This window comes from Phascolarctos cinereus, unplaced genomic scaffold (assembly GCF_003287225.1).
Source record: "Phascolarctos cinereus isolate Bilbo 61053 unplaced genomic scaffold, phaCin_HiC Scaffold_3;HRSCAF=262, whole genome shotgun sequence".
NCBI classification, from domain to species: domain Eukaryota; kingdom Metazoa; phylum Chordata; class Mammalia; order Diprotodontia; family Phascolarctidae; genus Phascolarctos; species Phascolarctos cinereus.
The window spans coordinates 171,547,620-171,569,587 of record NW_027555736.1 but is presented as its reverse complement, the minus strand read 5'-3'; the positions used below and the strand labels follow the sequence as shown (position 1 = coordinate 171,569,587).

The window sequence follows — 21,968 nt, the reverse complement described above, 5'->3', positions numbered from 1 at the left end:
AAATAAATAAAATAAACAAATAAAACTATTACCCCAACCCTGATTAACAAGAAACTGAATGTTGTGGAACAAGAGAAGATCAACAAACTGATGATAGAGATGGATGGCTCTGAGAAGAAATCTAGATTTCATGCAAATGCCATATTGGGAGTGTCTCTGGCTGTTTGTAAGGCTGGAGCTGCTGAGAAAGGTGTCTCCCTGTACCACCACATTGCTGACCTTGCAAACAATGAAGAAGTCATCCTGCCAGTTCCAGCCTTCAGTGTGACCAATGGTGGCTCTCATTCTGGTAACAAGCCGGCTATGCAGGAGTTCATGATCCTCCCCGTTGGAGCAGCAGACTTCAAGAAGGCCATGCACATTGGGTCTGAGGTCAATCACAATCTGAAGAATGTGATTGAGCAGAAATATGGATAGGATACCACCAATGTAGGTAGTAAAGGCTCATAACATGCCAGAGAATAAAGAAGCTCTGGAATGCTGAAGAATGAATGCTATTGGTAAGGCCAGCTATACTGATAAGGTCATAATTGGCATGGACGTTGCTGACTCAGAATTCTTCCAATGGGAAATATGACTTGGACTTCAAGTCTCCTTATGATTCCAGCAGATACATCTCCCTTTCTGAGCTTGGGGACCTCTATAAAACCTTTATCAAGGACTATCTGGTGGTGTCTATTGAAGATCCCTTTGAATAGGACGATTGGGAAACTTGGAAGAATTTCACTGCTACTGCAGGCATCCAGGTGGTAGGGTATGATCTCACAGTGAGAAAGCCTGCAACTGCCTCCTACTCAAAGTGAACCAGATCGGCTCCATGACTGAATCTCTCCAGGCATGCAAGCTAGCCCAGTCCAATGGGTGGGATTAATGGTTTCCCATCATTCTGGGGAGACTGAAGATACCTTCATTGCGGACCTGGGGGTGAGTCTCTGCACCGAACAGATCAAGACTGGTGCCCCTTGCCAATCTGAGAATCTGGCCAAGTATAACCAGCTTCTCAACACTGTACACAGTAACAGTAACATTGTGAGACGATCAACTTTGATAGACTTGGCTTTTCTCAGCAATATAACGATCTAAGACAATTTCAAAAGACTTATGATGAAAAATGCTACCCACATCCAGGGAAAGAACTATGGAGTCTGAATGCAGATTGAAGCATACTATTTTCACCTTTTTTGTTTGTTTGTTTTTTCTTTCTATTAATTTTTCCCTTATGTTCTGATTCTTCTTTCACAACATGACAATGTGGAAATATGTTTAATATGATTGTACACAGATAGCCTATATCAGATTGCTTGCCATCTTGGAGAGGGAAGAGGGGAGGGGGGTAAAAAAAAGTTTGGAACTCAAAATCTTATAAAAGTGAATGTTGGTAACTTTCATTACATGTAATTGGGAAAAAAATACTAAAAAACTTTAAAAATAACCAGCTTCTCAGAACTGAGGAAGAGCTGGGCAGCAAGGCTAAATTTGCTAGAAGGAACTTCAGAAAACCCTCAGGCCAAGTAAGCTCTGTGGCCAGGAGGCCTCAGACCTTGCAGGTGCCAGTTACCTCTGTAGAAGTCTGTTCCTGTCCTAAGATGGGGCAGCACCAAGTTTCAGACCAGTTTTGTTTTGGGAGCAGGGGCCTCTGTTGCTTACCTTCTCTCTCCTCTCCATCTTTCTGTGATATTTTCACTGCTTTGTTAGAACTGTCTTATCAGAGACTGTATCTGATCATCAGGCCCTCTGTCAGAAGACCTTTATTATCTTGTCACTGGGACAGAATGACCTGTTCTCACCCCTCACCCCTGGTGTTGGTGTGTGGAGCCATATACTTGTGATGCAGCCCCAAGGAGCCTACAGTCTAGATCCTTAGTGGCTTCTATGTGTAGAATAAAAGTATTCAGTAACTTTCTGCCCCTCCCAAAAAAAAAAGAAGAAGAAGTTAGGAGGATGGGACAGTTTAAGGAGCAAGATTATGGAAAGTGAGGTCATCTGGGTATGTTTCCTGAAGGCTTTTGAAGTGAGTTTCTTAAACCTAATCCAGAGTGCAAATAGGAAGACATCATAAAATCCTGAACATGTGGATGGTATGAACAGAGTGAAGCCTAGGAACAACTTTGGTTATGATTGAAGAATAGATCATCCATTGGTAGGGAGGGGAGGCTTACAGAACCTAGGCAAGAAATTGCTGGGACTTGAAGTAAAGTAAAAGTGTGATCTGAGAGAAAAGAGCAAATATGGGAGATGTCATGCAGGGGGAAATAGCAGAATTTAGTTCCACTGGCCTTTAAAGGTGTTGAAAGGATTTTTTAAGAGCTAAAAGAGACCTGTTGGGGGCTCACATAATTCCATTTTGTTGCATAGTTGACAGTTTTGTTGTTGTTTTTGTTGGTGGTGTTGCGTGATGTCTTAGGTCTTACTGCTGGTACTCCTTAAAGCAAACTGCCCTCTCAATATTTCCCTTCCTCCTGAGCATTTTAAGACTATGAAAGAGGACTAAAGAGAACGTTGATAGTTCAAGGAAGTTGTCCACTTCTCTTTATTCAATCGATAAAGCAAATAACAAATGATTATTGACTGATTGGTAAAGTACAGTTTCCTTTGATCTAGTGTAAATACTGAGCTAAAAGGGACACATTCTTTCCTTTGTAACAATGATAAGCATTCTCTTGTGTTGTAATAAGCACCTTTTGTTGTTGGTCAACTTGGTCTGACCAAACTGCTTTGTCAGAAGAATATCGTCTATTACTTGTGCACTCTTAAGTAGCTGGTGTCAAGCAGAGCCGGAGCCCCACAGGTGTGTCACTGCCTGCCTTGTGTGTAAGTGCTACAGGTCCAGAAAACAACATTCCTGGATACAAAACACCACAGAGTAGTAATACTTTATTGATGCATTGATTACCTCCCTCCATTAGGGCTCTACAGCATGGCCTCAACTCATGTATCACCTTTCCAGAGGACCTTATTTTGTCTATACATACATACATACATATATATATATACATACATATAATAGGTAAATTTCCATATTATATAAAAAGATCTATATATGTACAACAATGCAACCAATTCCTCAAGTGTCAACTAATCCTAAATACTGAATAAACAAAGAACTGATTAAAAAAAGAATATCTTCACTTTTATTACTCTCTTTTGCAGCTTTTGAGAGGAAAAGATAGATGATAGATAGATAGATAGATTCACAGTTTTATGCACAATTCTCTTTTCCTGGCCTTCCTTGCCTGGAAATGTTCATGTCCGCTGCTGATGTTCTAGTTTGAATTTAAAAAAAATTGTTTTTAAGATAATGCCTAAGGAATTCTTTAGCTGGCTATTAACTAACTGACTATCGCTCTAAATCCTAAAACGTTGAATCAGCCTCTGAGTCTGTGAACTAAAACAGTTGAAAACTCTATCCCCATGTTTTGGAAGACTCACAGAGAACGATTCAGCAGAAACAATTCGTAGTGTAGTACCATCACTAGACCTACTACGTTGTTTAATTAAATATCATTTGCTTTGAACTGATATGTCCTTTGGTTGGTTTGGCAGAAGAAATATCAATAGATGTTTATCATTTATGGTTTTGAATGAATGCTGATCCTAAAGATCTCCTGAAACCCGAATAGCTTTTAGAAGGTCTGTAAATGAGAAGGATCCCAGGACACACTTCCAATTTAACATGTCCCAAACTAACCTATTTCCTCAAGTTCCCCATTTTTATCAAATGGCATCACTATTCCCTAGATAACCCAGGCTCAAGATCCAGAGGTCGTCTTTCAACTCCTCCCTCTCCTAAACAATCCTATTTGTCATCAGGTTCTCTCTCAATAGGTCCCTTCACAATAACACTCAGATACAATCTGTTCCCTGCATGCCCACTCTCACCATGAAATCTATCTGTTAATACATGGATTACTTTCACAATAACATTCTTACTTTTAATCTCCCTACCTTCAAACCATCCTGCACAATGTTGTCAGCTTAATCTTCCTAAAATGTTGCTTTCCATAGAGACTGGTGATGATTTGAATCACACTCACCTCTATCCTACAAGGTAGTTTGTGTGTGAGAAAGACTGGGAAGTGATCTTCACTGCCACAGAGCAAGGATGCCACAATGATATCTGGGAATTCTAGGCTCTCACCTTCATGTATTAATATTTTGTAGTTCCACTAGTCATGTCTGTCTAGCCCTAAAGAAATGTCATCACTGGAAGAAATGTCTATGGTGGAACAAATTGTTTAACAAAAAACGTACTTTCTTCCTTTTCTCCTTTTTCTGGCCAAAGCTGTACCAGAGAACTGACCTCTGACATAGGTTAACCTGATTGTATGATTAAAGCAACTCACATTCAGGAATGAATGACTTAATGGTATCTCACAGGCTTAGAGTTAGAAGAGACCTTAAAGGCCATCTTAGCACAATGGTCAGAGCCCTGGGCCTAAAGTCAGGAAGACCTGAATTCAAATCTGACCTGAAATATTTGCTAATTGTGTGACACGAGCAATTCACTTAATCTCTGTCTATCTCAGTTTCCTCATCTGTAAAATGAGGATAATAATAATATGGTAGAGACATATAGGGTGAATTGGAGGAGAGCCTAGAAAAGGGGAGACAAACTAGAAAGCCATTATTCTACTGAGATGTGAGATGATCAGGTCCAAGAGTCAAGTAGTAGCAATAAGAATGAAAAAAAAAAACAGGAAAGATTAGAGAAATAATACAAAGGAAGAAGGGACAGGACTAGGTAGCAGCAATGGGTATTACACATCATAGGTGGTATTTTGGTCCCAACTCCTTCTAGTATAGACATGTTTGAGTTGGCCCAGTCTCCAAAGTATTTAATCCTCAAGAGCTTTGATCTGAGGTTTTGTGCTCAGAGACAAGTAAATTGTCCCTTGAAGCATCTCCTATGATTGGGTCCTGGAGCTAACTTTCCTGAATAGAAATCCTCTACTCCATAGCACACTGGTCTCTGTCAAAAATGATTCTGTCAGGTTCTACAACCAAACCCAAGAGCCCTTCTGGGGCCTGCTCTCCACTGTGCCATCTGGGCAGATGTGCATAGGCCCAAGACCTTGAAAACCTTAACATCAGGGGTCTCAGTACAGCAGGCTTCTGCAGGAGGAAGAGGTCTTGGAATCCTGAGATCTCAGAGCTCAAAGAGAGCAACATTGCCCCTGGCCAGAGGTTCTATGGGTGAGGGGCTCCTGGACAGTGGCTTAGCCAGACTCAGGTAGAATGTTGTGAGTATTTGCAGTTTCATCCAACTTGTTGACTCTACTGGAGAATGGAAGGAACAGGTGGAACAAAGGTTTTCACTTCTCTGTCCTAGGAGGGCAAGGAGAGAGCCTTGTAGTATCCCACTGAAAAGAATGGCCTTCTCTCTCGTCACCAAACAGGACACGATGTCTAGGGTAAGATTAATTTATTTATAATTTACAACAGAACTAGGTAGAGACACTATTTTCAGGACAGGCCAAAAACCACTATAAGAAAATCTGGCTTTTTATTTTGTACAATGTATATCAATGAAGATTCCATTTGATGTTCGGTATGATAAGAATCATGGTGAATGGTGAAGTCCCTTTCACAAGGTTTCATTGCACTTCAGTAATATACGTGGTGCTAAGTTTGCATGGTCTGTCAGTGTCTGACATGGTGTTCTATGGGTGGGAAACAGGAGCTGGAGGAGAGGGAAAAGGGGGAGGAATCCACAATTTGGATTCTGTTTGGTAGCTCCCTATCTTTCTCTATAATCATGAGATCATAGGTTTTGGTATTTAAAAGAAATCTGAGAGATCAGCTAGTCTAACTCCCTGATTTTATTACTACTACTCAACAACAAAAATAATAATAGCTGACATTTGTAGAGCACTTTAAGGTTTACAAAGCACTGGATATATATTATCTCATTTGATCCTCACAGCAATGCTGTGAAGAACATCCTCTTATTATCCCCATTTTACAGAGGAGGAAACTGAGGCTGAGAGAGGTTAGTGACTTGCCCATGGCCACACAACTGCTAAGTGTCTGAGGTGAGATTTGAACTTATGTCTTCCTGATTCCAAGCCCAGCACTCTCATCCACTGTGCCAGACTGAGGCCCTCAATAGTTAAATGGGTTGCCCAGGCACACATATAGAGCTAACGATAGAACCAAAATTGTGACCTAGGTCCTCTGCCTCCAAAACCACTGTTCTTCTCCTCTATATTCTTGCTCTGTGGCCAGGGAGGAATTGCAAAGATTGTGTTGCTTGGTTGTGAAGAGCAAGGGAGCTTGAGAGTAGAATGTGGGTTTTGAAATAAATTAACTTTGAACCCCAAAACCTATAGTTTTTAGATCTTATGGAAGGTGAGGGGAAATGAAAGCAGATTAGGAAAAAGAGCAATACAGCAGCTTGTAACCCAGACTTACTGCTGATTCCACACCAGAGTCTGCACAGGAACAGGCAGCAGGGAGGGGTCTAAGTGGTAGATGAGTTACAAAGAATTCCTGAGACTCCAGACATTTCTCAGCACCTAGACCTATTATCACCATCTCATTAACTAGGGGTGAGGCAAGACCTAAAAACTTGTGTAGACCTCACTGGGTTGGAAGAGCGTGTTGGGTTCTGCCTCACTGGAGATGTTCAAGTGTAGACTGGATGGTCACTTGTCAAGTATGTCATAGGAGGGATTCTTGTTTCAAGGATATGTTGAACTGGACAGTCATTGAGGTCCTTCCAACTCTTACGTTCTGTGGTTCTGATTCTGTAGGTGGCAGGCATCAAACTCTTGAGATGCCAAAGAATCAAAGAGAAGAGGCCTGTCTAATGAGTGGCCAAAGTGAACACATATTTGCTCCCACGTTCTAGTATTCCAGGACTTCCATGCACTTCAACATTTTAGAGATTTTAATTTTATTCTATCTCAGACTTTTTCTTTTTGAGACTAAAGAGTTTAATTTTTTTTTCTTGCTTTAGAAATGCTTCAACTTTGTGGAAGGGGAAAAAAGCCCTAAGAAGAGATTCCCTAATGCCATTCCCATTGGTCTGAGTCAGATTCATCGTGGTTTCCCCTCCATAGCCCGTATTCCCATCCCTATGGCTTTCCCATCTCAGGCAATAGTACTCTTCTCCCACAGTGTTCCCTAAGGTATATAGCTTAGGAAGAATAGTTACTTAGAAGGAAAAAGCTACTTTGCTTCAGTGTGTGTAGAGATTCCTGGGTTCACACATATACAGGAAAGTAATTACAGATATTAATTCATCACTTTCTTTAAGCTGGCCCAGGTTAGTATGAATATAAAACTTGTAGCCTCCCCTATTTAGTCCTATAGCTCTTATATGAGCTCTGCCACCAGCACCAGCATTCCCAGTATCAACCACAGTGCTAGTCAAAGAAGAAACAAGATCCTTTTGGTATTACCTTCGGGTTCACCTCTCAGTCAAAATCCAAGCCCGAGTGGTTCCCCTATTTTCTGCTCATATCCCTCGCCCGTAACCACCCATCCCCACACCATATCTAAAACCAATTACATGTGGATGACTTTTGTCTCAGCCAGACTAAGGTTACCATGTCATTCCAGAGAGATGTTTGGAGGCCACCAGTCCCTTGATCATACTGCCCTCAAACTATCTATAAGCAATGTGCTCTAAATGCAAGAATATGTTATACTCTCAATTCCTGACAAAGGTCACATTTTTCACACTACTGGACCCCAGGAAGTGAAATGAGAGAATCAATGGTAATGGTGCAGAACGAGCCACATGATTTAAATACACCCCTATGCACAGGTCCTCTGAGTAACTGGTGAGAACCCAGGCTCATGAATCATTAAGCAGCAATATCCCTTTCACATATTTCCCACATGACAGAAAAGTAAACACTATTGATGAAGACATCTCAGAGAGAGAAAAGGAAGTAGATAACTCATTTATGCCATTTGGTTTCAGATAACTACTTGCTCCTCATTTTATTCATAAGCTCTAATGAGAGAATGGGAAAGTTTAGGGGAGTTACCTTTAAACAAAAGGGGAAAGTTTGTCTTTCCTCTAAATGGTGGGGGGACATGAGTATAATACTGGGGATTGAGAGAAGATATGAGATTGTTTAACTTTATTCACATCATTTTATTAGAATCAAAGAATTTCCAGTATGGGAATTGGACTCATGATCTTATTCAGTCCCTTTATTATACAAATGATGGACATGAGGTATCAGAAATAGCACTCAAACAATTCTCTTCAAACCAGGCCTGGTGGTCATTTCATTACAACATGATTTTTCTACCATCTGATTACAAGGTAGAGATGGTGGTAGCTATTGTATAAAGAACTATGAAAATATTTCCTAAAAGTTAGTGGAAAAGACCTACAGTATTTGTTGTCAACCTGATTTCCTCTGACTGGCCACACACCATAGCCATATCCCAAGGCTGTCACTAAAAAACTAGTTTTTAGCTCTGGTATGTTCTAGATTTTTTATTTCCAGATAACATTTTCTTCATATAAGTTTTCTTCTTTCCATGGTTTTCTAGACAGAAGCTTCATCCATTCATTTCCATCCCATAGAATTTTCTCCTATTTTTCCCACAGAAACCCAAGATGACCACACCACAAGTGAATCAGACCACCACAGTGACTCAGTTCATTCTGCTTGGTTTTCCCATCAGCAGAGAGGTGGAGCTGCTGCTCTTTGTGCTCCTTCTGCCCACCTACCTGACTACACTCCTGGGAAACACCCTCATCATCTGCATTGTTGTGTCCTACTCACGCCTCTACACACCTGTGTACTTCTTCCTTTGCAATCTCTCCATCTTGGACATCCTCTTCACTCTGTCGTTTCCCCAAGAGTTCTGGCCAATTTGGCCATTGGGGATAAGACCATCTCCTTTGCTGGGTGTATCACCCGGTGCTTTTTCTACTTCTTCCTGGGGACAGTGGAGTTTCTTCTCCTGACATCCATGTCCTATGACCATCTGCCATCTGTAACCCACTGAGGTATAGCACGATTATGAGTCCTGTGTGCATTGGACTGGTTCTTTTCTCATGGGTGGGTGGTTTCTTGTCTGTTCTCTGCCCCATCACATTTATCTCTAGGTTGCCCTTCTGTGGATCCAATATCATTAACCACTTTTTCTGTGACAGTGGACCCCTACTGGCTCTTGCCTGTACAGACAGAACATTTATAGAGCTGATGGATTTCCTGCTATCTTCCCTAGTCATCCTCTGCTCCCTAATCCTCACTGGATACTCCTGTTTATATCATCATGACCATCTTACACATCCCATCAGCCAGTGGGAGGAAGAAGGCCTTTAACACCTGTGTTTCTCACTTGACCATTGTAGTGATTGCTGGTGGGATCACAGCCTTTATCTATGTGACTCCCTCCCAAAAGAAACCTTGGAGATCAACAAAATACCTTCAGCGTTGAGCAGTGTGGTGGCACCTTTCCTTAACCCCTTCATCTACACCCTGTGCAATGACACTGTGCAGGGGATCCTCAGGGAGGTGTGGGTGGGAGTCAGAGCATTTTTAGTGGGAATGGGGAGAGAACTGTTGAGTAGAGTATCTAAAAAAGATCATTGACAGAAGAACTGAATCTTCTTTCTCTTCACCTGAATAAGGACCATTTTCTTGTATTATGTAAATATATGTTGAATATACAATATATTTTGGTATAACACATATTCATACACTATATGATTTTATATAATATTGATTATATCATCATAAATACACACAATCAAACCTTTTAATATTTACATCACAGTCATTTCAATATATACCACTCTCCCTAATAGTTAAAAAATTACGCAGAAACATCTGATACAGTGATTCCATAGCATGCATATATTTTGTCTTAGTAGCTCCCTATCTATCTGCCATAACATGGAAGGAATTTTTCATTGTCTTTTTCCCAGATCACTCACTGCTTTTTCATTTGCTCAGACTTCCTATTAGGGAAGGGAAGGATGGAAGGACTAAGCATTTATGAAATATCTACTGCTTGCCAAGAAGTAGGCTAAGTGTTTTACAAATATCACCTCATTCAATCCTCAAACAACCCTGGGAGGTCAGTGCTGTTATTATTCTTATTTTATAGGTAAGGAAACTGAAGCAAACAGGAGTTTAGTAAATTGCCCAGAGTCACATGAGTTGCAAATCTGAGGCAGTATTTGAATTTAGGTCTTCTTGACTCCATGCCCAGCATTTTATCCATTATACCCCTCCATTATACCCCCTTATTGCCTTTTCTTTCCATTTACATAGTCATTGTATATTGTATATATTCTCTTGCCTTTAAGTATTTTACTCTATTTTACTTCAAACAAATCTTCTCATATTTCTCTGAATTCTTCATATTTGTCATTCCTTACTCCACAATTATATTCAATTACATTTCCATGGCATCGTTTTTAAAATTCATTCTCTAATTAATGGACATATTATCACAGTTCTGTGCTATCACAAAGAGTGCTGCTATGATGAACAACTTTGAAAGACTTTAGGACTCCGATCACTGAGAAGACCAACAGAATTCCAGAGGAATCAAGAAGAAACTATTCACTCACTTCCCTCTGCCTCTCATCTCCTGAAAAGTGATGGACTTGGGGTGCAAAATATGACATTTTTTTTGCCTGACAATACATATCTATAATAGGGGATTTTTCTTTCTTTCTCAATGAAGTGAGGAAGGGGGTAGGAAATGAAAGGGAGAGAAGGGAGATTTTCAGTGAGTAAAAATATTTTTAAATAAAGTAATCTTGGAGGGAGAGCCAGCCTCAGAGTTAGGAAGACCTTTGTTCTAGTCCAGCTTTTTACACATGCTGGTTGTGCGACCCTGCACAAGTTACTCAGTTCTTTAGTACCTCCAGTCAAATGTCTAAGACTATGAGTTGGCCTATCCTCATTGGTTGAGGAAGTTTCTTCACCAGGAGTTCCCCACACCAGTGAAATCACAGGGGTGTAGATCAGCTCAATAAATAATCTTATTTTAACAACAATAAGCATTAAATGTTTGAAAGTGTAACTTTATTGCAATATCGTTCTGAAGAATTTTTTTCTTAAAGTACATACATGCTTTTCCAGATTTCTCTAAAACCATCCATTTCATAATTTCTTATGGTACAATAGTATTCCATTATAGTCATATAGAGAATGCTTTCTATTTTTACATGAAAAAACATGCCCTCACAAATGAGGGGCACATATTTGGCCACCCACTGAATAAGGAAAGCTGTAAGGAATCTATCTCCTGACTTCCAACCTCAGGCCCCAACAGGTCTGAGAAGGATCTCAATCATCAAACAGGTCTGTGGATCAGACTGAGTGTCAGATACACAAAGGACTAGCTAAGGAAAAAAGAGTGTATTAGTAAGAGAGAAGCGTCCAAAGAGAGTCATACTTGGATGGACAACCTTGGGGTTCTTATAATATAGCAAAAGGGGGCTAGGTACAGAGCCGATCAGCAACATTGCTCAGCAGAAAGGAAAGGGAGAGAGACAATTGTGAAAGTCTCAAGGAACTGACAAAAATCAGGTTTGTTCCTGTGGGAAAATGAATTCTCCTGTGGTTAGTGACCTCTAAGAGTGGAGGTCTCCTTAAAGATAGAATCGGTCTTGACAAACAAATTAATCAGGGTGGGGAGATTGTGAAAAGTTATACTGGACAATACGTATGTTCAGTCATCCATTTAGCAAGCATCTATTGAGGGCCTGCTAAGAGTGTTAGGTCCTGTGCTAGATGCTGGTGTCACAAACACAAACACGAAGCAGGGCTGGCTCTCGAGGACCTTCTGGTCTACCAGGAACACAATATGTGTATCACATACACACCTGAGTAGTTACAGAATAGAGCATATACACGAAGTAAGAAGGAGGCCATTTGGCAAGATGGGGGAGAGGCACTAACAGTTAGTTGGGGGGACATTGAGGAAAGACCTCCTATAGGAGGTGGTGACATATGTGCTGAACTTTGAAGAAAACTAAGGGATCCTAAGTGGTGGTGAGGCAAGCCTTTGACACAAATCTGACTTGCATGAACTACATCTGGCAGCATGGGAGTGGAGAGTAATTTTTCTCATTCAAGGTAAATTAAGAATTTAGAGTTTAGCATGAGACATTTAGCAGATTTTTTTTTTAAAAAGTTCAGAAGACAAACAAATTCTTCAGTAATTCTCTAGCTAGCCAACCAGAAGCTGTTGGCTACAATCTAAGTCTCCAAAGTCTAAAAATAGTCTCAGGACGGGAACTTTTTAAATAGTAGGGTTTTTTTTCCAATTACATGTAAAGATAATTTTTAACATTAATTTTTTTAAAATGTTGAGTTCCACATTATCTCCCTCTCTTTCTCACCACCTCCTCCCTAAGACAGTAAGCAATTTGATACAGGTTATGTATGGGCAATCATAATGTACAAATATATTTCTATATTAGTTATGTTGTAAAAGAAGAAACAGACCAAAAGAAAAGAACCATGAAAAAAATATAGTGAAAATAGTATGTTTCAATTTGCGTTCAGACTCCATCAGTTCTTTCTTTAGAGATGGATAGCATCATGAGACACTGAAGAGGAGCAGAGAATGCTATATGTATACACACACACACACACACACACACACAGATTCCAAACTACATGGTAGAGTTTCCATGAGTTTCAGACCTTGTTTTTCCACCATTTAAAAAATATTTATCATAATTGGGCAGAGTCAAGATGGTAGAGTGAGAGTCAGCATTTTCCCTTACCTCTCCCAACTGCCTCCTCCACAATGACCTAGAAAGTGAACCAGACTGAATTCTTGACTCCAGATCCAACACCATCCACTAGGCCCTTTTGCTTCCCCTTGAGAGAGTTGTACTAATAATAGGTAAAATTTATGTATCACATACTAGGTGCCAAGCACTTTAAAATTATTATCTCATTTGATCCTCACAACAACCCTGGGAGGTTGGTGCTATTATCGTTTCCATTTAACAGATGAGGAAACTGAGGCAAATTGAAGCTAAATGATTTGCCCAGGGTTACAGAGCTACTAAGTGTCCGAGGCCAGGTCTTCCTAGCTCCAGATCCAGGGCTCTGGACACTGTGCCAAGATAACCTTTAAGGTTTCTTCCAACTCTAAGCCTGAAACTCATGGAAACTCTACCCTGTAGTTTGGAATCTGTGTGTGTGTGTGTGTGTGTGTGTGTGTGTGTGTGTATACACATAGCATTCTCTCTCTGCCCCTCTTTTGTGTCTCATAATGGAAGTTCAGTCTTTGAGTCATGGTACCAGAATAGGAGACCTATAGACACCCCACACATACATTTTACAGCAGTGTTTATAAACTACTTTCAGACCAATTATGTCATTTGCTCTTCACAACAGCCCCGTGAAATAGGTAGGGCAGAGATCATTGTCTTTATCTCACAGATGAAGAAACTGAGACTCAGAGGCATTAAATAACTTGCTTCAGGTCATACCCACAGGTGTCAGAGGTGAACTCACTCTGACCATGTTGCTTTCCTGTTCCCCTCTCCCAGGGGGAGGAAAGACCAACCGCCTTTGGCTACTGGACTGGTCTCCTCTCAGGTCACCTACAGCCCTGAAGGAAAGAGAGAATCCAGGGATTTACGTGGTAGACAGTCTTTTCTCTCCAGGACATGACTTCACATACAATCTTCTTATTTCCCACCTGGCTGCCCTACTCCGAAACTTCTCTGACCTCACCATGTTTCCTCTGCCCTGTCCTTTTTAATCTTCCTGTCCTATGTTATCATCCTCCTTAGATTATAAGTTCCTTGATAGCAAGGATAGGCACATAATAGGCACTTAATAAATGTTTGTTGAATCAATAACTAAGAATAAACTATTTTACGTGACATCATAAACTTGCCTCTCTTGCCACTTAACAGAATTGTTTAAATTAACTTTAACAAAGTAATGACAAACTGAATTATTTCTTTATAGATTCCCTTTTCCTTCTACTTCATTTTCTGTAGATTTCTCAGATTGTTACTGTTATTATTATTTACATAATTAGAACAAAGCATAGACTGTTCTCTTGATTTCCCTTTTGTCACCCTCTATCACTTCCTATAAATCTTTCCATATGCCTTTATATTCTTAATATTTATCATTTCCTATAGGGGAGGAAATTATTTAGATTTAAGAGAGAGAAAGGACCTAATGGTCATCGAATCCAAACTCATTTTATAGGTGAAAAAACTGAGTCCTAGTTAAATGAGTTGCCTGAGGTCACACAGATACACAGCTGGGATTTGAACTCAGTTTCTTTGGCTCTGCGGCCCACTCGATTTCCTCTATACCACATTGCCCAAGGCATAATAATGTTTCATTACATTTCTATGCCCCAATTTGTTCAGCCGCTCTTTGGATAATTGGATACTGGAATTGTTTCCAATTTTGCTATTACAAAAAATGCTGGTAAGATATCTTTGCTGAAAGATATTTTTCCTTTCAGTGAACTCAATGGGTTTTAGTGCCATAACATAACTGGATCCTTGGGTCAAAGAATGTAAAGGGTTTTGTTACATACATTTTTAGTAAGAGTAGGAGAACTGAATCAATTCTAATTCATAAGTCATAGCCAGAGACAGGCTACCTCAAAGGTTTCTACATGATTGCACGGACTGAAAACAGACAAAGGAATATCTAGCTGTACATTACTCAAGGACTGACCTATCATGGGCCAACATACCTCCATAACATATTTTGTTGTTGTTCAGTTGTTTTTCAGTAGTGTCTAACTTTCTGTGACCCCATTTGAGGTTTTCTTGGCAAAGATATTGGAGTGGTTTGCCATTTCCTTCTCCAGCTCATTTTACAGATGAGGAAACTGAGGCAAACAGCATTACGCAACTTGCCCAGAGTCATATAGCTAGTAAGTGTCTGAGACCGGATTTGAACTCAGGAAGATGAGCCACCTAGCTGCCCTCCTATTACATATACAAACAGTTAAGATATAAAACAGTATGGACCAAGTGGTATAAAAGGGACGTCAAATGCTATGGGATTTGAAGGAAGAGAGATAACAAATTCTGGTTGGGAGGGTCATCATGAAAGGGTTCCTTGAAAAGGTGGAATTTGAGCTGAGCAAACATGAACCTGATATCCAGAGATGGAAATGAGGGGCAGGGAGGGTGTGGTATGAGCAAAACCTAAGAGGAAGAAAAAAAAAGGCATGTTCAGAGAATGTTAAGTAGTTCACTTTGGCTGAAGAGAGAATGATAATAGATAGTCAGAGATAAGGCTGGGAATGAAGCCTTCAGCCAAATAATGGAAAGCCTTAAATGTCAAGGTAAAGAGTTTTGACTTTATTCTGATCAAACTGAAATAGAAATGGGGGCCACTAAACCACTCATAAGGATCCCTCTAGGCACATATTGACTTAGAAAACCACTTATTAACATTATTTATATTTTATTGTATTTTTATTTATTTTGTTAAATATTTCCCAATTGCATTTTATTCTGTATAATGCTACACTCAGGAGTATTGTAGGCCACATATCTGGCGCCCCTATTGTAGGTGTCATGGAATGACTGAGCGTCTCTGAGTAGGGGAGAGGGGATCTGAGCTGTGCTCAAGACGATGCATCTGGAATGGAGAGATGCAAGGAAAACCCAGAGTCAGAAGCACAGTTAGAAGGAAATGACAATGACAAATGTTGGAGGGACTAAGGGGGGAACAGACATGCTAACATATGAGTGGAGCTATGAATTGACCAATCCATTCTGGAAAGCAATTTGGAAAGCTGCCCTCAAAGTAACTAGACCCATTGACTCGGCAATATCACTATTAGGTCTACATCTCAAAGAGATCAAAGAAAAAGGAAAAGGACCCATACATACAAAAATATTTATAACAGCTTTTTTTTTTGCAGTGGCAAAGTACAAAAACCTATCATTTGGAGAATGCCTGAACAAATTATAGCATATGAATATAATGGAATACTATTGTGCTATAAGAAAGTATAATGGTCAGTTTCAGAGAAACCTGGAGAGACTTGTATGAACTGCTGTAGAATGAAGTGAGCAAATCCAGGAGAACAATTTCTATAACAATAACATTATAAAGACAAACAACTTTGGAAAGCTTAGCTCTAGTCAATGCAATGGCCTACCATGATTCCAGAAGCCTGGTAATGAAGCATGCTTTCTAACTCCTGACAGAGAGTTGATAAATTTGGGGTACAAGATGAGATCTATAATTTTGGACATAGATAATGCAGGAATTTGTTTTGCTTAACTATTCACATATGTTACATTCATAGTCAAGCTTTTTCATTCAAATTTACAACCACAGTCAAGGTTTGTTTTTGTTTTTGTTTTTTCTAACTTTTAATTTTTCCAATGGAGAGAGGAGAGGGAAAGGAGAGAAAACAGATTTTTGTTAATTGAAAAAAATATTTAAAAAATATTTTTAGAGGTAGATGTGACAAGATTTGCCAACTAATTGATTTTGGGGAGTGAGGAGGAGGGAAACAGTCAAGAATGATTCTGAAATTATGAACCTATTTGACCAGAAGGCTGTAGTGTCTTGAGAAAAACAGAGAAGTTTGGGGCAGCTAGGTGGCGCAGTGGTTAGAGCTCCAGCCTTGGAGTCAGGAGGACCTGAGTTCAAATCTGGCCTCAGACACTTGACACTTACCAGCTGTGTGACCCCAGGCAAGTCACTTGACCTCAACTGCCTCACCAAAAAGAGGAAAAATAGAGAAGTTTGTAGGAAGGATGGGCTTAGGTGGGAAAATGAATAAATTCCATTTTGAATTTTGGATGCCTTCCAGGCAGAGGTACCCAATAGGCAGTTGGTAATGTGGAAATGGAATTGTGGAGATCAAGGCTAAATATATAACTTTAGGAGTCATTTGCTTACATATAGTAGTTGTGCCTAAAGGAGCTGATGAAATTACCAAAAAGAATATGTGAAATGAGGACAGAAGAGGACTCAGGGCAGAGCTTTACAGGTAGGAAATAAATGATGAATCACTAAAGGGATTATAAAGGAATGGTCACATAGGAAGAGAACTAGGTAAGAGTTATGTCATGGAAGTCAATGGGAGAGAGAATATTCAAGAGGAGGGAGTAGTCAATAGTCACAAACTGCAGAAAGGTCAAGGAAGATGAGGACTGAGAAAAAGGTCATTGGATTTAGCATTTCAGAGATGCTTGATAACCTTTGAGATAGTAGTTTCAGTTGAGTGGTGGGGTCAGAAGTAACACAATGAGCTGAAAAAAGGGTGATGAAGAAACAGAGGCAAAGAGATTAAACAACTATTTCTAGGATTTTGACCATGAAAGGAAGTAGAGAAATCAAATGATAGTTTGAGATGATAATAAATGAGTTTGGTGTTTTTTTAAGGATGAAGGAAAACCTGAATATATTGTAAGTATCAGAGAAAGAACTAACAGAAAGGAAGAGGTTAATGATAAAGAAGGAATGATCACTGGGAGTATCTTCCTGAGGACATTAGAGGGGATGTGATCAAAGACACAAATAGAGAGATTAGTGTTGCCTAAGAGAAGAACCATGTTTTCCTTGGAGAGAACTGATTAAGATGTATATGGAATTTTGAGATGAAAAGAATAGGAGGTGAAGGAACTCAGCTTCTTGTGCTCCAAGGAATAAGTACATGGACTCACAGGTGCCATTAGGAGACAAGTCATGCAGTAATGGTCAGACGAAGGAGAAGCAAGTAGTTGTGGTTGGTGACTAATGGGGTCCCTGGGTGGCCATATATGGACTTAACAACATACCTAGCACTAAGACATGCTATCTTTCCAGGGAAGCTATCCTAGATATTGCAGAGAGCCTTCTTAAACTTGTTAAGCCTCATAACCATTACCCACTTTTGATTATTCATGTGAGGATAAATAACGCCAAAAGAAGGTACCTAGAAAGCATTACTAGAAATAATGAAGTTCTAGGCAAGAACCTGAGATACAGGTGGTGTTTTCATCACTTTCTGATGGAAAATGAGGACTTAGAGGAGAAAAGTGCATTTGGGAAGTAAATAACTGGTTGAGAAATTATGTGTAAGAACAAGCTAAAGATTCCAAGACCAATTTTTAAAATATAGGAATAATGGAGAGATTAAAGGATTATACATTTAGATCTGGAAGGAACTTTAGAGGCAATCTAAATCCAATCTTCTCATTTTGCAGATGACATTGTTCATCCATTGTTTTTGAAGAGGACCAATGAAATCATGGGGTGATGTCTTGACTTGCACCTGAATTAGATTTAAGGAAAGCAGAGTTGCACAAAGTTGTCAGCCTCACTCTCTCTTCCAGAATCATTAAAGTGCAGTGGCTAGACAAAAGTCAAGATGATTGGTGCTGGGTCAGGATGCAGTGGATGACCTTGGTGTCTTCAGTGTCTGACCAACCTCTAATTGCACCACAGCACCTGCTTCACCCACCTTCATGGCTATTGGAATAAATTGTTTTAATCCACCCATTCTGCCAGGGAAGTCTTCACGTGCTTGGAGTAGACATCCCCCTAACTTACCTGTTGGTTATCCTCCATCTGGTTTAGCCCATCTGACAAGATGGTTTTACCAGGATATGGTCGCTATGCATGCTACAGCTTCTTGCATCAAAGGCAGAGGAGCAGCCCTGAAAAGGGCTCAGCAAGCCCTGTCACACCAGAGAAGATAGTCCTCCATAAACACCTCATACATCCCTGAGCAGTCAGGTGGCACAGTGGATAGAGTACTGGGCTTGAAGACTCCTCTTCCTGAGTTCAAATCTGGCCTCAGACACTTACTAGCTATGTGGCCCTTATAGGCAAGTCACTTAACCCTGTCAGCCTTGGTTTCCTCATTTGTAAAACTAGCTGGAGAAGGAAATGGCAAACCACTCCAGTATCGAGCTAGAGAAGAAAATGGCAAACTCTCCAATATCTTTGCCAAGAAAACACCAAATGAGGTCATGAAGAGTCAAATCTATAATCAAAAAGTTAATGGATGTCTTTCATCAGCCAGTGGAAGTAAATATGATACTATAAGGTTTTCTTATCATTCACTAAATTATCATAATCAGAATGCTGATTAAGATGTTATTTATTCTATGGAAATGCCTCACAATGAAGAGAGTCCAACTTTTACTACTACATTTAGCATCACTGAAGATTTTATTACTGTACTCTTTTACTTTTACAGAAGCATGGGAGAACTTAATGCTACTGAAACTGAGTATGCTCTGCTTGCATCAACAACTGTGTTTTTATCAGATCATCCACTGCTTAAAAATAAGCAACATGTGGAAAAACTACAGGAACCACTTTTAGGAATTGTGCATAAATATTCAAAAATCTGTCATCTCAAAGATCCTCAATATTTTGCTCATCTCATAGGAAGATTTACTGAGCTCAGAACACTGAATCACAACAATTCAGAAGTTTTAATCACCTGGAAATCCAAAGACCCCAAACTTAATAGTTTATTCTGTGAGATTTGGAAGATGCACTGAATAGTTACTAATATTGCTGAGATTCCACCATCACCTTGTTTTTTTCTCAAATTTCTTGAAACACAAACTGTTTGTTTATTTTATTTTTAAAAAGTTTTATTTTGTGCCTTGTGTTTTTACAGTACAGTCATTTTCCTTTAACCACTCCTCCTTCCCCTCTCTGTTCTCCCCATGTATCCTACCTTGTAACAAAAAATAGACAACGGCCAATTTGGAAAAAAAAAATCTGTGACTGAAAAAATGATTCAACAACAACAAACTTCAACAGCAGACTTTTTGCAGATGATGCCATTTGATAAAAATGGGAAACTTAAGCAGGTAGGTTAGTTTGGGACATGTTGGATTGGAAGCGTATCCTGGGATCATCCTCAATTAAGAACCTTCTGACAGTTATCTGGGTTTCAGGACATCTTTTGGATTCAAAACCACAAATGACAAACATCTATTGATATTTCTTGTGCCAATTCAACCAAAGGACATACCAGTTCAAAGCAAATGATATTTAATTTAACAACATAGTAGGTCTGGTGATGGTATTATACTATGGACTGCTTTGTCTGTTCCTACACACTACCCACGTCTCTGCTGAATCATTCTCTGGCTAGTTCTCCACTAAAATAAGGGTAGAGTTTTCAACTCTTTTAGTTCATAAACTCAGAGGCTGGTTCAATACTTTAGGATTTACAGCCATAGTCAGTCTGGTAGCCAGCTAGAGAAATCGTTAGGCATTGTCTTTTAAACAAAAAAAAATTTTTAATATGAACTAGAACATCATCAGGTATTAACCTTTCCATATTCAAAGAAGGCCAGGAAAAGAGAATTGTATATAAAACTGTGAATCTATTATATATAGTTTTTTAATATGTATAAAATTTAATATAGTAGTGCCAACATTGTCCTACTTATCTGAACCCTGAATTCCTTCTGCTCTCTTTTATTTTTTTTAAATGTTTCATTAAAGTTCTCTTCTCTTTTTTGCATTACTATCACTCTCTTCTATTCTCCTCCCTTACTGCAAATATAAAGCTCTCTCATGTTAATAAATAAATATAGTCAAACAAAGCTGCACAGCTACATGGCACAGTGGATAGTACCAGGGCTAGAGTCAGGAAGACTCCTCTTCCTGAGTTCAAATATGGCCTCAAACACTTACTAGCTATGTGACCCAGGACAAGTCACTTCACCCTGTTTGCCTCAGTTTCCTCATCTGCAAAATGAGCCAGGGAAAGGAAATGGCAAACCACCCCAGTATCTTTGCCAAGAAAACTTCAAATAGGATCACAAAGAGTCAGAAATGACTGAAAACAACTGAACAACAACAAAATAGTCAAACAAAATAAATTTGTGTTGTACTGATTGTCTCTGAAAATGTATATACCATTTTATGCCTGAAGTCCCTCACCAATCCATCTGAAGCTGGAAGACAGGCTTCATCATTAGTCTTCTGGAGTCATAATTGGTCATTAAATTAATTAGAATTTTTGTCTTTCAAAGTTGTTTTCATTTATGTTATGGTCATTGCATGAATAGCTCCCCTAAGTTATTGTCTTTTTTTTACAATTGCTTTTCATCTGCCTGAAGTACCACTCCTTAAATTCAATCTACAATTTGAGCTATATGGAGAAAATTCTTTTAATTCCTATCAACTCCAACCATACATATGGTCTATGCAAATCATCCCAGGAATTCATTTTTGCCAGGTAGACTTTCCCGCCAGTGACGAAGTTGTTCTCTCTACGGTAGTAGTATGACATCTGAATATAAATGCCCTTCCCTTTATACAGCCAGTTGGAACCAAAACATATTATTTTACCTTAGATAATATCTCCTGAATTTGATCTTTTCTCTCAGATCAAATCTTTACTTACTTTGGGTCCAAGCAATTTCTCCCCTGGGCACTGCAAGCCTCATCTCCCTTCCAACCAATGACTTATTCTTAAATCATAACCACAGTTGTTTTCTTAGCCTTTATTTTCTCCATTCCATACACCTGTTTAGGATTCTATGCTACCCTCCTATTATACTCTGAATCAGGTTTAAGAAACTCATAATGTGCTTCAAAAGCCTTTAGTAAACATGCCCCAATGACATCACTTACCTGCTTTGGTCCTCTTCTTAGCATAGAAATCTCTTCATCTGAATGTTTCCTGTGACTGAGCCTTGACTTACGTCAACAACATAGTACCACAATAGTCTTTCTGTATGGGTCATCATGCCTTCTTACATCATCCAAATGGTTCTGGACAAAGTTCCTTTTCCAGTAAGATCTTCTTCAGGTGCAAATGAGGTTGTGATCTAGCCTGTTTCCAAATTACCTGAACTTGTATATCCCACCTATTGGCTTCAATTTATAAAGATCTGGATTTTTTAATGTTGGATTGCTTTTGCTATGACCTTGCATTTTAATCTATATTAAATTTGCATATTTTACATAATATACTCCCAGAGGATAAGTATTATATATTTTCAATAGCCTTATGTAACATTTTTAATAGTTTTATATAACAATGTAATA

At 39.3% G+C, this 21,968-nt stretch overlaps 2 pseudogenes; both read left to right on the top strand.

Moving 5' to 3' along the window:
* Positions 1-24: 24 nt before the first annotated feature.
* Positions 25-7,129, top strand: LOC110206816 (alpha-enolase pseudogene; annotated as a pseudogene).
* A 1,452-nt stretch (positions 7,130-8,581) lies between these two features.
* On the top strand, positions 8,582-9,566 carry LOC110206822 (olfactory receptor 6J1-like; annotated as a pseudogene).
* Positions 9,567-21,968: the final 12,402 nt, after the last annotated feature.